We start from the raw sequence: 15,265 nt of genomic DNA on the forward strand, positions 1-15,265 counted from the left end.
CCCGGAAAAAGGAGAGAATGAAATGGATTTCAGTGGAAGCCTAGCCGCACTTAACGCTGCGATTGCGCGGACATGTCTTTGGTGTTCTCCACAACAACTGCCATTTGCTGCGAACAGTTTTCCCTGGCGCGAATGTGATGAGAATTTCGAAACAGCAAGGAGGAAAGACTGGGTTGGTCTGCTTGCTGGCACAGACGTTTGCAGCAGCTTCCCTGGTTGTCTAGTGGTTAGGATTCGGCGCTCTCACCGCCGCGGCCCGGGTTCGATTCCCGGTCAGGGAACATTGTATTTGCGGTGCTTCGAAATGCAATGATGTTCCTGAACAAGCTTGCAGCTCACTTCGCTGTTGTCGCCCCAACCATCAGCAGCGTGTCGTGATACAACAGACACTTCTGTTTTAAAATCTGCACTAAATGACAAGATCTCGCTCAACAAGTGGAACTCCAATTGCTGATAGACAACGTAAATTTTGCCAATCATGGCTATCTTTAGTCTTCCAGGTACCTATTTGCGCCACAGCACTCGGGCTTATCATCAATCAATGCATTGCCACTGTGGAAATATTCAGCATTTTAAACTTCGCAACGTGTGCAAGACTGGAATCAGGGAATGCCTGGACCATGGGCACTGATAACTTATCCTTGAGCATTCATTTGGCCTGGGCCCCTTCTATATTGAACATTGGCTCACTGCATATCAATGTTTAGCGTTCACAGGCGATTTCCAAGATCTGAATTTCCCGGCAGAGAATTCATGGAGTTTTTGATCTAACCGAGATTCACCATCACTAACGTTGATTCGCGACTGTTATCTCTCTTCATCATATCAATGCTAAGAACTGAACCTGCTTTAATTTCACCTTGGCTCGGGGTCAGTGCGGCTCAATAGGACTTTGGCCCGTCTCCCTTTCACAACGCATCAGTGCCGAGAACAGAACACGGAATTTTGCTGACATGTTATGTTCTGAAACAGTTATAAACTCTCCAGTATATTTCACTGTGTCTTCAGCACTGTGAGATCTAGCCTGGTGTGCAATCTTTGTGTCTTTATGAACACTTCAGCAGAACATTAAATGAACATATGGAACGACAATTGCTGTTTGACACTTTACGGTTTGCCAAAATTTAAGTGCAGTGTGAGAACAATCACAATGATCATTATTCTTCCATGTACGTTCATGCGCGGCATCACCCTAACAAACCGAGCTGATCACAGCCCGGCTATCAGTCAATTCATTGCCAGTGCGGAAAAATGCAAATTTCCAACTTAGCAACGTGCACAATACCGGAATCAGAGAGTGCCTGGATCGTGGGCAATGATAAGTTAACATGAGCATTAAGATTTTCAATATCATTATACATTACATGAACACATCCGGAGCTCATTGCCCAGAAATGAGGACTGAGTGTGCGGGGCAATTCCTTCCGGGGTTTAAGTTTTCTTTCAAAAAGGTGTGAGAAAGTTTTGCTTCGTTTTATGTCGGGAAGAAATAGCTCAGTTGGGAGAGCGTTAGACTGAAGATCTAAAGGTCCCTGGTTCAATCCCGGGTTTCGGCAATATCTGGTGATTTTGCGTTTCCTTCATTTTAAGGGGAGAAGCTGGTTTGATATCGAGACAGTGCTTGAGGGAAGAGCTGTTCAGCGGTTGCGTGATACTAATTTTCGACATGATTTTTTTTAGATTCGGCGCTCTTTTTCTGTTACTTTCTATTTATACTCTGCCCAGTTTTGTATATGAAGAGTGAACAATGTTTAAGCGATGCGATGTGTTCAATTCTTATGCAGTAACTCTATCACCCAGTGTGTGCCGGATACAAAATCATCTAGGCTGGGCTTTCACGCAGCCCTGGGGCATTTTGTTGCCGGTTAAATCGGTCGTTTAGGGCGTGGTATTAATAAAGCCAAGAGCGCGGGCCCGATCCCCATATGGGCCATCCCAATTTTTCATACTTTTTATTCGGTTTTTAGTAACTTTTACAATCAAATCTTCATAACGAAACAAATCCACACGGAATCCCAAGGGATGGGAATTATTTGGAATAACAGCCATTGCTTCTTTGCCGACGGTGTGCAGAGCACAACTTTCTGTTTATACGTGTTTCTTGCTTTGCTGATAACCCCTGAACTGGAGACCTGTTTCCGTCAATGGTTATAAGCAGAACAGGCAGACAGAACGGTTCTGTCGCCTGGAGTTGGGCAAAAGGCTGAAGTTCAGGACAAAAGCACAAAATGAAATGTTCACACGGTACCGAGAGTGAAAATTCCCGGAAAAAGGAGAGAATGAAATGGATTTCAGTGGAAGCCTAGCCGCACTTAACGCTGCGATTGCGCGGACATGTCTTTGGTGTTCTCCACAACAACTGCCATTTGCTGCGAACAGTTTTCCCTGGCGCGAATGTGATGAGAATTTCGAAACAGCAAGGAGGAAAGACTGGGTTGGTCTGCTTGCTGGCACAGACGTTTGCAGCAGCTTCCCTGGTGGTCTAGTGGTTAGGATTCGGCGCTCTCACCGCCGCGGCCCGGGTTCGATTCCCGGTCAGGGAACATTGTATTTGCGGTGCTTCGAAATGCAATGATGTTCCTGAACAAGCTTGCAGCTCACCTCGCTGTTGTCGCCCCAACCATCAGCAGCGTGTCGTGATACAACAGACACTTCTGTTTTAAAATCTGCACTAAATGACAAGATCTCGCTCAACAAGTGGAACTCCAATTGCTGATAGACAACGTAAATTTTGCCAATCATGGCTATCTTTAGTCTTCCAGGTACCTATTTGCGCCACAGCACTCGGGCTTATCATCAATCAATGCATTGCCACTGTGGAAATATTCAGCATTTTAAACTTCGCAACGTGTGCAAGACTGGAATCAGGGAATGCCTGGACCATGGGCACTGATAACTTATCCTTGAGCATTCATTTGGCCTGGGCCCCTTCTATATTGAACATTGGCTCACTGCATATCAATGTTTAGCGTTCACAGGCGATTTCCAAGATCTGAATTTCCCGGCAGAGAATTCATGGAGTTTTTGATCTAACCGAGATTCACCATCACTAACGTTGATTCGCGACTGTTATCTCTCTTCATCATATCAATGCTAAGAACTGAACCTGCTTTAATTTCACCTTGGCTCGGGGTCAGTGCGGCTCAATAGGACTTTGGCCCGTCTCCCTTTCACAACGCATCAGTGCCGAGAACAGAACACGGAATTTTGCTGACATGTTATGTTCTGAAACAGTTATAAACTCTCCAGTATATTTCACTGTGTCTTCAGCACTGTGAGATCTAGCCTGGTGTGCAATCTTTGTGTCTTTATGAACACTTCAGCAGAACATTAAATGAACATATGGAACGACAATTGCTGTTTGACACTTTACGGTTTGCCAAAATTTAAGTGCAGTGTGAGAACAATCACAATGATCATTATTCTTCCATGTACGTTCATGCGCGGCATCACCCTAACAAACCGAGCTGATCACAGCCCGGCTATCAGTCAATTCATTGCCAGTGCGGAAAAATGCAAATTTCCAACTTAGCAACGTGCACAATACCGGAATCAGAGAGTGCCTGGATCGTGGGCAATGATAAGTTAACATGAGCATTAAGATTTTCAATATCATTATACATTACATGAACACATCCGGAGCTCATTGCCCAGAAATGAGGACTGAGTGTGCGGGGCAATTCCTTCCGGGGTTTAAGTTTTCTTTCAAAAAGGTGTGAGAAAGTTTTGCTTCGTTTTCTGTCGGGAAGAAATAGCTCAGTTGGGAGAGCGTTAGACTGAAGATCTAAAGGTCCCTGGTTCAATCCCGGGTTTCGGCAATATCTGGTGATTTTGCGTTTCCTTCATTTTAAGGGGAGAAGCTGGTTTGATATCGAGACAGTGCTTGAGGGAAGAGCTGTTCAGCGGTTGCGTGATACTAATTTTCGACATGATTTTTTTTAGATTCGGCGCTCTTTTTCTGTTACTTTCTATTTATACTCTGCCCAGTTTTGTATATGAAGAGTGAACAATGTTTAAGCGATGCGATGTGTTCAATTCTTATGCAGTAACTCTATCACCCAGTGTGTGCCGGATACAAAATCATCTAGGCTGGGCTTTCACGCAGCCCTGGGGCATTTTGTTGCCGGTTAAATCGGTCGTTTAGGGCGTGGTATTAATAAAGCCAAGAGCGCGGGCCCGATCCCCATATGGGCCATCCCAATTTTTCATACTTTTTATTCGGTTTTTAGTAACTTTTACAATCAAATCTTCATAACGAAACAAATCCACACGGAATCCCAAGGGATGGGAATTATTTGGAATAACAGCCATTGCTTCTTTGCCGACGGTGTGCAGAGCACAACTTTCTGTTTATACGTGTTTCTTGCTTTGCTGATAACCCTTGAACTGGAGACCTGTTTCCGTCAATGGTTATAAGCAGAACAGGCAGACAGAACGGTTCTGTCGCCTGGAGTTGGGCAAAAGGCTGAAGTTCAGGACAAAAGCACAAAATGAAATGTTCACACGGTACCGAGAGTGAAAATTCCCGGAAAAAGGAGAGAATGAAATGGATTTCAGTGGAAGCCTAGCCGCACTTAACGCTGCGATTGCGCGGACATGTCTTTGGTGTTCTCCACAACAACTGCCATTTGCTGCGAACAGTTTTCCCTGGCGCGAATGTGATGAGAATTTCGAAACAGCAAGGAGGAAAGACTGGGTTGGTCTGCTTGCTGGCACAGACGTTTGCAGCAGCTTCCCTGGTGGTCTAGTGGTTAGGATTCGGCGCTCTCACCGCCGCGGCCCGGGTTCGATTCCCGGTCAGGGAACATTGTATTTGCGGTGCTTCGAAATGCAATGATGTTCCTGGACAAGCTTGCAGCTCACCTCGCTGTTGTCGCCCCAACCATCAGCAGCGTGTCGTGATACAACAGACACTTCTGTTTTAAAATCTGCACTAAATGACAAGATCTCGCTCAACAAGTGGAACTCCAATTGCTGATAGACAACGTAAATTTTGCCAATCATGGCTATCTTTAGTCTTCCAGGTACCTATTTGCGCCACAGCACTCGGGCTTATCATCAATCAATGCATTGCCACTGTGGAAATATTCAGCATTTTAAACTTCGCAACGTGTGCAAGACTGGAATCAGGGAATGCCTGGACCATGGGCACTGATAACTTATCCTTGAGCATTCATTTGGCCTGGGCCCCTTCTATATTGAACATTGGCTCACTGCATATCAATGTTTAGCGTTCACAGGCGATTTCCAAGATCTGAATTTCCCGGCAGAGAATTCATGGAGTTTTTGATCTAACCGAGATTCACCATCACTAATGTTGATTCGCGACTGTTATCTCTCTTCATCATATCAATGCTAAGAACTGAACCTGCTTTAATTTCACCTTGGCTCGGGGTCAGTGCGGCTCAATAGGACTTTGGCCCGTCTCCCTTTCACAACGCATCAGTGCCGAGAACAGAACACGGAATTTTGCTGACATGTTATGTTCTGAAACAGTTATAAACTCTCCAGTATATTTCACTGTGTCTTCAGCACTGTGAGATCTAGCCTGGTGTGCAAACTTTGTGTCTTTATGAACACTTCAGCAGAACATTAAATGAACATATGGAACGACAATTGCTGTTTGACACTTTACGGTTTGCCAACATTTAAGTGCAGTGTGAGAACAATCACAATGATCATTATTCTTCCATGTACGTTCATGCGCGGCATCACCCTAACAAACCGAGCTGATCACAGCCCGGCTATCAGTCAATTCATTGCCAGTGCGGAAAAATGCATATTTTCAACTTAGCAACGTGCACAATACCGGAATCAGAGAGTGCCTGGATCGTGGGCAATGATAAGTTAACATGAGCATTAAGATTTTCAATATCATTATACATTACATGAACACATCCGGAGCTCATTGCCCAGAAATGAGGACTGAGTGTGCGGGGCAATTCCTTCCGGGGTTTAAGTTTTCTTTCAAAAAGGTGTGAGAAAGTTTTGCTTCGTTTTCTGTCGGGAAGAAATAGCTCAGTTGGGAGAGCGTTAGACTGAAGATTTAAAGGTCCCTGGTTCAATCCCGGGTTTCGGCAATATCTGGTGATTTTGCGTTTTCTTCATTTTAAGGGGAGAAGCTGGTTTGATATCGAGACAGTGCTTGAGGGAAGAGCTGTTCAGCGGTTGCGTGATACTAATTTTCGACATGATTTTTTTTAGATTCGGCGCTCTTTTTCTGTTACTTTCTATTTATACTCTGCCCAGTTTTGTATATGAAGAGTGAACAATGTTTAAGCGATGCGATGTGTTCAATTCTTATGCAGTAACTCTATCACCCAGTGTGTGCCGGATACAAAATCATCTAGGCTGGGCTTTCACGCAGCCCTGGGGCATTTTGTTGCCGGTTAAATCGGTCGTTTAGGGCGTGGTATTAATAAAGCCAAGAGCGCGGGCCCGATCCCCATATGGGCCATCCCAATTTTTCATACTTTTTATTCGGTTTTTAGTAACTTTTACAATCAAATCTTCATAACGAAACAAATCCACACGGAATCCCAAGGGATGGGAATTATTTGGAATAACAGCCATTGCTTCTTTGCCGACGGTGTGCAGAGCACAACTTTCTGTTTATACGTGTTTCTTGCTTTGCTGATAACCCCTGAACTGGAGACCTGTTTCCGTCAATGGTTATAAGCAGAACAGGCAGACAGAACGGTTCTGTCGCCTGGAGTTGGGCAAAAGGCTGAAGTTCAGGACAAAAGCACAAAATGAAATGTTCACACGGTACCGAGAGTGAAAATTCCCGGAAAAAGGAGAGAATGAAATGGATTTCAGTGGAAGCCTAGCCGCACTTAACGCTGCGATTGCGCGGACATGTCTTTGGTGTTCTCCACAACAACTGCCATTTGCTGCGAACAGTTTTCCCTGGCGCGAATGTGATGAGAATTTCGAAACAGCAAGGAGGAAAGACTGGGTTGGTCTGCTTGCTGGCACAGACGTTTGCAGCAGCTTCCCTGGTGGTCTAGTGGTTAGGATTCGGCGCTCTCACCGCCGCGGCCCGGGTTCGATTCCCGGTCAGGGAACATTGTATTTGCGGTGCTTCGAAATGCAATGATGTTCCTGAACAAGCTTGCAGCTCACCTCGCTGTTGTCGCCCCAACCATCAGCAGCGTGTCGTGATACAACAGACACTTCTGTTTTAAAATCTGCACTAAATGACAAGATCTCGCTCAACAAGTGGAACTCCAATTGCTGATAGACAACGTAAATTTTGCCAATCATGGCTATCTTTAGTCTTCCAGGTACCTATTTGCGCCACAGCACTCGGGCTTATCATCAATCAATGCATTACCACTGTGGAAATATTCAGCATTTTAAACTTCGCAACGTGTGCAAGACTGGAATCAGGGAATGCCTGGACCATGGGCACTGATAACTTATCCTTGAGCATTCATTTGGCCTGGGCCCCTTCTATATTGAACATTGGCTCACTGCATATCAATGTTTAGCGTTCACAGGCGATTTCCAAGATCTGAATTTCCCGGCAGAGAATTCATGGAGTTTTTGATCTAACCGAGATTCACCATCACTAATGTTGATTCGCGACTGTTATCTCTCTTCATCATATCAATGCTAAGAACTGAACCTGCTTTAATTTCACCTTGGCTCGGGGTCAGTGCGGCTCAATAGGACTTTGGCCCGTCTCCCTTTCACAACGCATCAGTGCCGAGAACAGAACACGGAATTTTGCTGACATGTTATGTTCTGAAACAGTTATAAACTCTCCAGTATATTTCACTGTGTCTTCAGCACTGTGAGATCTAGCCTGGTGTGCAAACTTTGTGTCTTTATGAACACTTCAGCAGAACATTAAATGAACATATGGAACGACAATTGCTGTTTGACACTTTACGGTTTGCCAACATTTAAGTGCAGTGTGAGAACAATCACAATGATCATTATTCTTCCATGTACGTTCATGCGCGGCATCACCCTAACAAACCGAGCTGATCACAGCCCGGCTATCAGTCAATTCATTGCCAGTGCGGAAAAATGCATATTTTCAACTTAGCAACGTGCACAATACCGGAATCAGAGAGTGCCTGGATCGTGGGCAATGATAAGTTAACATGAGCATTAAGATTTTCAATATCATTATACATTACATGAACACATCCGGAGCTCATTGCCCAGAAATGAGGACTGAGTGTGCGGGGCAATTCCTTCCGGGGTTTAAGTTTTCTTTCAAAAAGGTGTGAGAAAGTTTTGCTTCGTTTTCTGTCGGGAAGAAATAGCTCAGTTGGGAGAGCGTTAGACTGAAGATTTAAAGGTCCCTGGTTCAATCCCGGGTTTCGGCAATATCTGGTGATTTTGCGTTTTCTTCATTTTAAGGGGAGAAGCTGGTTTGATATCGAGACAGTGCTTGAGGGAAGAGCTGTTCAGCGGTTGCGTGATACTAATTTTCGACATGATTTTTTTTAGATTCGGCGCTCTTTTTCTGTTACTTTCTATTTATACTCTGCCCAGTTTTGTATATGAAGAGTGAACAATGTTTAAGCGATGCGATGTGTTCAATTCTTATGCAGTAACTCTATCACCCAGTGTGTGCCGGATACAAAATCATCTAGGCTGGGCTTTCACGCAGCCCTGGGGCATTTTGTTGCCGGTTAAATCGGTCGTTTAGGGCGTGGTATTAATAAAGCCAAGAGCGCGGGCCCGATCCCCATATGGGCCATCCCAATTTTTCATACTTTTTATTCGGTTTTTAGTAACTTTTACAATCAAATCTTCATAACGAAACAAATCCACACGGAATCCCAAGGGATGGGAATTATTTGGAATAACAGCCATTGCTTCTTTGCCGACGGTGTGCAGAGCACAACTTTCTGTTTATACGTGTTTCTTGCTTTGCTGATAACCCCTGAACTGGAGACCTGTTTCCGTCAATGGTTATAAGCAGAACAGGCAGACAGAACGGTTCTGTCGCCTGGAGTTGGGCAAAAGGCTGAAGTTCAGGACAAAAGCACAAAATGAAATGTTCACACGGTACCGAGAGTGAAAATTCCCGGAAAAAGGAGAGAATGAAATGGATTTCAGTGGAAGCCTAGCCGCACTTAACGCTGCGATTGCGCGGACATGTCTTTGGTGTTCTCCACAACAACTGCCATTTGCTGCGAACAGTTTTCCCTGGCGCGAATGTGATGAGAATTTCGAAACAGCAAGGAGGAAAGACTGGGTTGGTCTGCTTGCTGGCACAGACGTTTGCAGCAGCTTCCCTGGTGGTCTAGTGGTTAGGATTCGGCGCTCTCACCGCCGCGGCCCGGGTTCGATTCCCGGTCAGGGAACATTGTATTTGCGGTGCTTCGAAATGCAATGATGTTCCTGAACAAGCTTGCAGCTCACCTCGCTGTTGTCGCCCCAACCATCAGCAGCGTGTCGTGATACAACAGACACTTCTGTTTTAAAATCTGCACTAAATGACAAGATCTCGCTCAACAAGTGGAACTCCAATTGCTGATAGACAACGTAAATTTTGCCAATCATGGCTATCTTTAGTCTTCCAGGTACCTATTTGCGCCACAGCACTCGGGCTTATCATCAATCAATGCATTGCCACTGTGGAAATATTCAGCATCTTAAACTTCGCAACGTGTGCAAGACTGGAATCAGGGAATGCCTGGACCATGGGCACTGATAACTTATCCTTGAGCATTCATTTGGCCTGGGCCCCTTCTATATTGAACATTGGCTCACTGCATATCAATGTTTAGCGTTCACAGGCGATTTCCAAGATCTTAATTTCCCGGCAGAGAATTCATGGAGTTTTTGATCTAACCGAGATTCACCATCACTAACGTTGATTCGCGACTGTTATCTCTCTTCATCATATCAATGCTAAGAACTGAACCTGCTTTAATTTCACCTTGGCTCGGGGTCAGTGCGGCTCAATAGGACTTTGGCCCGTCTCCCTTTCACAACGCATCAGTGCCGAGAACAGAACACGGAATTTTGCTGACATGTTATGTTCTGAAACAGTTATAAACTCTCCAGTATATTTCACTGTGTCTTCAGCACTGTGAGATCTAGCCTGGTGTGCAAACTTTGTGTCTTTATGAACACTTCAGCAGAACATTAAATGAACATATGGAACGACAATTGCTGTTTGACACTTTACGGTTTGCCAACATTTAAGTGCAGTGTGAGAACAATCACAATGATCATTATTCTTCCATGTACGTTCATGCGCGGCATCACCCTAACAAACCGAGCTGATCACAGCGCGGCTATCAGTCAATTCATTGCCAGTGCGGAAAAATGCATATTTTCAACTTAGCAACGTGCACAATACCGGAATCAGAGAGTGCCTGGATCGTGGGCAATGATAAGTTAACATGAGCATTAAGATTTTCAATATCATTATACATTACATGAACACATCCGGAGCTCATTGCCCAGAAATGAGGACTGAGTGTGCGGGGCAATTCCTTCCGGGGTTTAAGTTTTCTTTCAAAAAGGTGTGAGAAAGTTTTGCTTCGTTTTCTGTCGGGAAGAAATAGCTCAGTTGGGAGAGCGTTAGACTGAAGATTTAAAGGTCCCTGGTTCAATCCCGGGTTTAGGCAATATCTGGTGATTTTGCGTTTTCTTCATTTTAAGGGGAGAAGCTGGTTTGATATCGAGACAGTGCTTGAGGGAAGAGCTGTTCAGCGGTTGCGTGATACTAATTTTCGACATGATTTTTTTTAGATTCGGCGCTCTTTTTCTGTTACTTTCTATTTATACTCTGCCCAGTTTTGTATATGAAGAGTGAACAATGTTTAAGCGATGCGATGTGTTCAATTCTTATGCAGTAACTCTATCACCCAGTGTGTGCCGGATACAAAATCATCTAGGCTGGGCTTTCACGCAGCCCTGGGGCATTTTGTTGCCGGTTAAATCGGTCGTTTAGGGCGTGGTATTAATAAAGCCAAGAGCGCGGGCCCGATCCCCATATGGGCCATCCCAATTTTTCATACTTTTTATTCGGTTTTTAGTAACTTTTACAATCAAATCTTCATAACGAAACAAATCCACACGGAATCCCAAGGGATGGGAATTATTTGGAATAACAGCCATTGCTTCTTTGCCGACGGTGTGCAGAGCACAACTTTCTGTTTATACGTGTTTCTTGCTTTGCTGATAACCCCTGAACTGGAGACCTGTTTCCGTCAATGGTTATAAGCAGAACAGGCAGACAGAACGGTTCTGTCGCCTGGAGTTGGGCAAAAGGCTGAAGTTCAGGACAAAAGCACAAAATGAAATGTTCACACGGTACCGAGAGTGAAAATTCCCGGAAAAAGGAGAGAATGAAATGGATTTCAGTGGAAGCCTAGCCGCACTTAACGCTGCGATTGCGCGGACATGTCTTTGGTGTTCTCCACAACAACTGCCATTTGCTGCGAACAGTTTTCCCTGCCGCGAATGTGATGAGAATTTCGAAACAGCAAGGAGGAAAGACTGGGTTGGTCTGCTTGCTGGCACAGACGTTTGCAGCAGCTTCCCTGGTGGTCTAGTGGTTAGGATTCGGCGCTCTCACCGCCGCGGCCCGGGTTCGATTCCCGGTCAGGGAACATTGTATTTGCGGTGCTTCGAAATGCAATGATGTTCCTGAACAAACTTGCAGCTCACCTCGCTGTTGTCGCCCCAACCATCAGCAGCGTGTCGTGATACAACAGACACTTCTGTTTTAAAATCTGCACTAAATGACAAGATCTCGCTCAACAAGTGGAACTCCAATTGCTGATAGACAACGTAAATTTTGCCAATCATGGCTATCTTTAGTCTTCCAGGTACCTATTTGCGCCACAGCACTCGGGCTTATCATCAATCAATGCATTGCCACTGTGGAAATATTCAGCATTTTAAACTTCGCAACGTGTGCAAGACTGGAATCAGGGAATGCCTGGACCATGGGCACTGATAACTTATCCTTGAGCATTCATTTGGCCTGGGCCCCTTCTATATTGAATATTGGCTCACTGCATATCAATGTTTAGCGTTCACAGGCGATTTCCAAGATCTGAATTTCCCGGCAGAGAATTCATGGAGTTTTTGATCTAACCGAGATTCACCATCACTAATGTTGATTCGCGACTGTTATCTCTCTTCATCATATCAATGCTAAGAACTGAACCTGCTTTAATTTCACCTTGGCTCGGGGTCAGTGCGGCTCAATAGGACTTTGGCCCGTCTCCCTTTCACAACGCATCAGTGCCGAGAACAGAACACGGAATTTTGCTGACATGTTATGTTCTGAAACAGTTATAAACTCTCCAGTATATTTCACTGTGTCTTCAGCACTGTGAGATCTGGCCTGGTGTGCAAACTTTGTGTCTTTATGAACACTTCAGCAGAACATTAAATGAACATATGGAACGACAATTGCTGTTTGACACTTTACGGTTTGCCAACATTTAAGTGCAGTGTGAGAACAATCACAATGATCATTATTCTTCCATGTACGTTCATGCGCGGCATCACCCTAACAAACCGAGCTGATCACAGCGCGGCTATCAGTCAATTCATTGCCAGTGCGGAAAAATGCATATTTTCAACTTAGCACCGTGCACAATACCGGAATCAGAGAGTGCCTGGATCGTGGGCAATGATAAGTTAACATGAGCATTAAGATTTTCAATATCATTATACATTACATGAACACATCCGGAGCTCATTGCCCAGAAATGAGGACTGAGTGTGCGGGGCAATTCCTTCCGGGGTTTAAGTTTTCTTTCAAAAAGGTGTGAGAAAGTTTTGCTTCGTTTTCTGTCGGGAAGAAATAGCTCAGTTGGGAGAGCGTTAGACTGAAGATTTAAAGGTCCCGGGTTTCGGCAATATCTGGTGATTTTGCGTTTTCTTCATTTTAAGGGGAGAAGCTGGTTTGATATCGAGACAGTGCTTGAGGGAAGAGCTGTTCAGCGGTTGCGTGATACTAATTTTCGACATGATTTTTTTTAGATTCGGCGCTCTTTTTCTGTTACTTTCTATTTATACTCTGCCCAGTTTTGTATATGAAGAGTGAACAATGTTTAAGCGATGCGATGTGTTCAATTCTTATGCAGTAACTCTATCACCCAGTGTGTGCCGGATACAAAATCATCTAGGCTGGGCTTTCACGCAGCCCTGGGGCATTTTGTTGCCGGTTAAATCGGTCGTTTAGGGCGTGGTATTAATAAAGCCAAGAGCGCGGGCCCGATCCCCATATGGGCCATCCCAATTTTTCATACTTTTTATTCGGTTTTTAGTAACTTTTACAATCAAATCTTCATAACGAAACAAATCCACACGGAATCCCAAGGGATGGGAATTATTTGGAATAACAGCCATTGCTTCTTTGCCGACGGTGTGCAGAGCACAACTTTCTGTTTATACGTGTTTCTTGCTTTGCTGATAACCCCTGAACTGGAGACCTGTTTCCGTCAATGGTTATAAGCAGAACAGGCAGACAGAACGGTTCTGTCGCCTGGAGTTGGGCAAAAGGCTGAAGTTCAGGACAAAAGCACAAAATGAAATGTTCACACGGTACCGAGAGTGAAAATTCCCGGAAAAAGGAGAGAATGAAATGGATTTCAGTGGAAGCCTAGCCGCACTTAACGCTGCGATTGCGCGGACATGTCTTTGGTGTTCTCCACAACAACTGCCATTTGCTGCGAACAGTTTTCCCTGGCGCGAATGTGATGAGAATTTCGAAACAGCAAGGAGGAAAGACTGGGTTGGTCTGCTTGCTGGCACAGACGTTTGCAGCAGCTTCCCTGGTGGTCTAGTGGTTAGGATTCGGCGCTCTCACCGCCGCGGCCCGGGTTCGATTCCCGGTCAGGGAACATTGTATTTGCGGTGCTTCGAAATGCAATGATGTTCCTGAACAAGCTTGCAGCTCACCTCGCTGTTGTCGCCCCAACCATCAGCAGCGTGTCGTGATACAACAGACACTTCTGTTTTAAAATCTGCACTAAATGACAAGATCTCGCTCAACAAGTGGAACTCCAATTGCTGATAGACAACGTAAATTTTGCCAATCATGGCTATCTTTAGTCTTCCAGGTACCTATTTGCGCCACAGCACTCGGGCTTATCATCAATCAATGCATTGCCACTGTGGAAATATTCAGCATTTTAAACTTCGCAACGTGTGCAAGACTGGAATCAGGGAATGCCTGGACCATGGGCACTGATAACTTATCCTTGAGCATTCATTTGGCCTGGGCCCCTTCTATATTGAACATTGGCTCACTGCATATCAATGTTTAGCGTTCACAGGCGATTTCCAAGATCTGAATTTCCCGGCAGAGAATTCATGGAGTTTTTGATCTAACCGAGATTCACCATCACTAACGTTGATTCGCGACTGTTATCTCTCTTCATCATATCAATGCTAAGAACTGAACCTGCTTTAATTTCACCTTGGCTCGGGGTCAGTGCGGCTCAATAGGACTTTGGCCCGTCTCCCTTTCACAACGCATCAGTGCCGAGAACAGAACACGGAATTTTGCTGACATGTTATGTTCTGAAACAGTTATAAACTCTCCAGTATATTTCACTGTGTCTTCAGCACTGTGAGATCTAGCCTGGTGTGCAAACTTTGTGTCTTTATGAACACTTCAGCAGAACATTAAATGAACATATGGAACGACAATTGCTGTTTGACACTTTACGGTTTGCCAACATTTAAGTGCAGTGTGAGAACAATCACAATGATCATTATTCTTCCATGTACGTTCATGCGCGGCATCACCCTAACAAACCGAGCTGATCACAGCGCGGCTATCAGTCAATTCATTGCCAGTGCGGAAAAATGCATATTTTCAACTTAGCAACGTGCACAATACCGGAATCAGAGAGTGCCTGGATCGTGGGCAATGATAAGTTAACATGAGCATTAAGATTTTCAATATCATTATACATTACATGAACACATCCGGAGCTCATTGCCCAGAAATGAGGACTGAGTGTGCGGGGCAATTCCTTCCGGGGTTTAAGTTTTCTTTCAAAAAGGTGTGAGAAAGTTTTGCTTCGTTTTCTGTCGGGAAGAAATAGCTCAGTTGGGAGAGCGTTAGACTGAAGATTTAAAGGTCCCTGGTTCAATCCCGGGTTTCGGCAATATCTGGTGATTTTGCGTTTTCTTCATTTTAAGGGGAGAAGCTGGTTTGATATCGAGACAGTGCTTGAGGGAAGAGCTGTTCAGCGGTTGCGTGATACTAATTTTCGACATGATTTTTTTTAGATTCGGCGCTCTTTTTCTGTTACTT

General features: G+C 44.7%; 12 non-coding genes across 12 annotated transcripts; all 12 read left to right on the plus strand.

Moving 5' to 3' along the window:
- Positions 1-209: 209 nt before the first annotated feature.
- trnae-cuc (transfer RNA glutamic acid (anticodon CUC)) lies at positions 210-281 on the plus strand. The gene has a single exon. It is a non-coding gene; the product is annotated as a tRNA-Glu (tRNA).
- A 1,197-nt stretch (positions 282-1,478) lies between these two features.
- On the plus strand, positions 1,479-1,556 carry trnaf-gaa (transfer RNA phenylalanine (anticodon GAA)). Its single transcript has one exon. It is a non-coding gene; the product is annotated as a tRNA-Phe (tRNA).
- Positions 1,557-2,471: 915 nt separating this feature from the next.
- On the plus strand, positions 2,472-2,543 carry trnae-cuc (transfer RNA glutamic acid (anticodon CUC)). Its single transcript has one exon. It is a non-coding gene; the product is annotated as a tRNA-Glu (tRNA).
- A 1,197-nt stretch (positions 2,544-3,740) lies between these two features.
- trnaf-gaa (transfer RNA phenylalanine (anticodon GAA)) lies at positions 3,741-3,818 on the plus strand. Its single transcript has one exon. It is a non-coding gene; the product is annotated as a tRNA-Phe (tRNA).
- Positions 3,819-4,733: 915 nt separating this feature from the next.
- Positions 4,734-4,805, plus strand: trnae-cuc (transfer RNA glutamic acid (anticodon CUC)). Its single transcript has one exon. It is a non-coding gene; the product is annotated as a tRNA-Glu (tRNA).
- A 1,197-nt stretch (positions 4,806-6,002) lies between these two features.
- On the plus strand, positions 6,003-6,080 carry trnaf-gaa (transfer RNA phenylalanine (anticodon GAA)). The gene has a single exon. It is a non-coding gene; the product is annotated as a tRNA-Phe (tRNA).
- Positions 6,081-6,995: 915 nt separating this feature from the next.
- trnae-cuc (transfer RNA glutamic acid (anticodon CUC)) lies at positions 6,996-7,067 on the plus strand. The gene has a single exon. It is a non-coding gene; the product is annotated as a tRNA-Glu (tRNA).
- A 1,197-nt stretch (positions 7,068-8,264) lies between these two features.
- On the plus strand, positions 8,265-8,342 carry trnaf-gaa (transfer RNA phenylalanine (anticodon GAA)). The gene has a single exon. It is a non-coding gene; the product is annotated as a tRNA-Phe (tRNA).
- A 915-nt stretch (positions 8,343-9,257) lies between these two features.
- Positions 9,258-9,329, plus strand: trnae-cuc (transfer RNA glutamic acid (anticodon CUC)). Its single transcript has one exon. It is a non-coding gene; the product is annotated as a tRNA-Glu (tRNA).
- Positions 9,330-11,519: 2,190 nt separating this feature from the next.
- trnae-cuc (transfer RNA glutamic acid (anticodon CUC)) lies at positions 11,520-11,591 on the plus strand. Its single transcript has one exon. It is a non-coding gene; the product is annotated as a tRNA-Glu (tRNA).
- A 2,178-nt stretch (positions 11,592-13,769) lies between these two features.
- Positions 13,770-13,841, plus strand: trnae-cuc (transfer RNA glutamic acid (anticodon CUC)). Its single transcript has one exon. It is a non-coding gene; the product is annotated as a tRNA-Glu (tRNA).
- Positions 13,842-15,038: 1,197 nt separating this feature from the next.
- On the plus strand, positions 15,039-15,116 carry trnaf-gaa (transfer RNA phenylalanine (anticodon GAA)). The gene has a single exon. It is a non-coding gene; the product is annotated as a tRNA-Phe (tRNA).
- Positions 15,117-15,265: the final 149 nt, after the last annotated feature.

Source organism: Pristiophorus japonicus, chromosome 25 (assembly GCF_044704955.1).
Source record: "Pristiophorus japonicus isolate sPriJap1 chromosome 25, sPriJap1.hap1, whole genome shotgun sequence".
NCBI classification, from domain to species: domain Eukaryota; kingdom Metazoa; phylum Chordata; class Chondrichthyes; family Pristiophoridae; genus Pristiophorus; species Pristiophorus japonicus.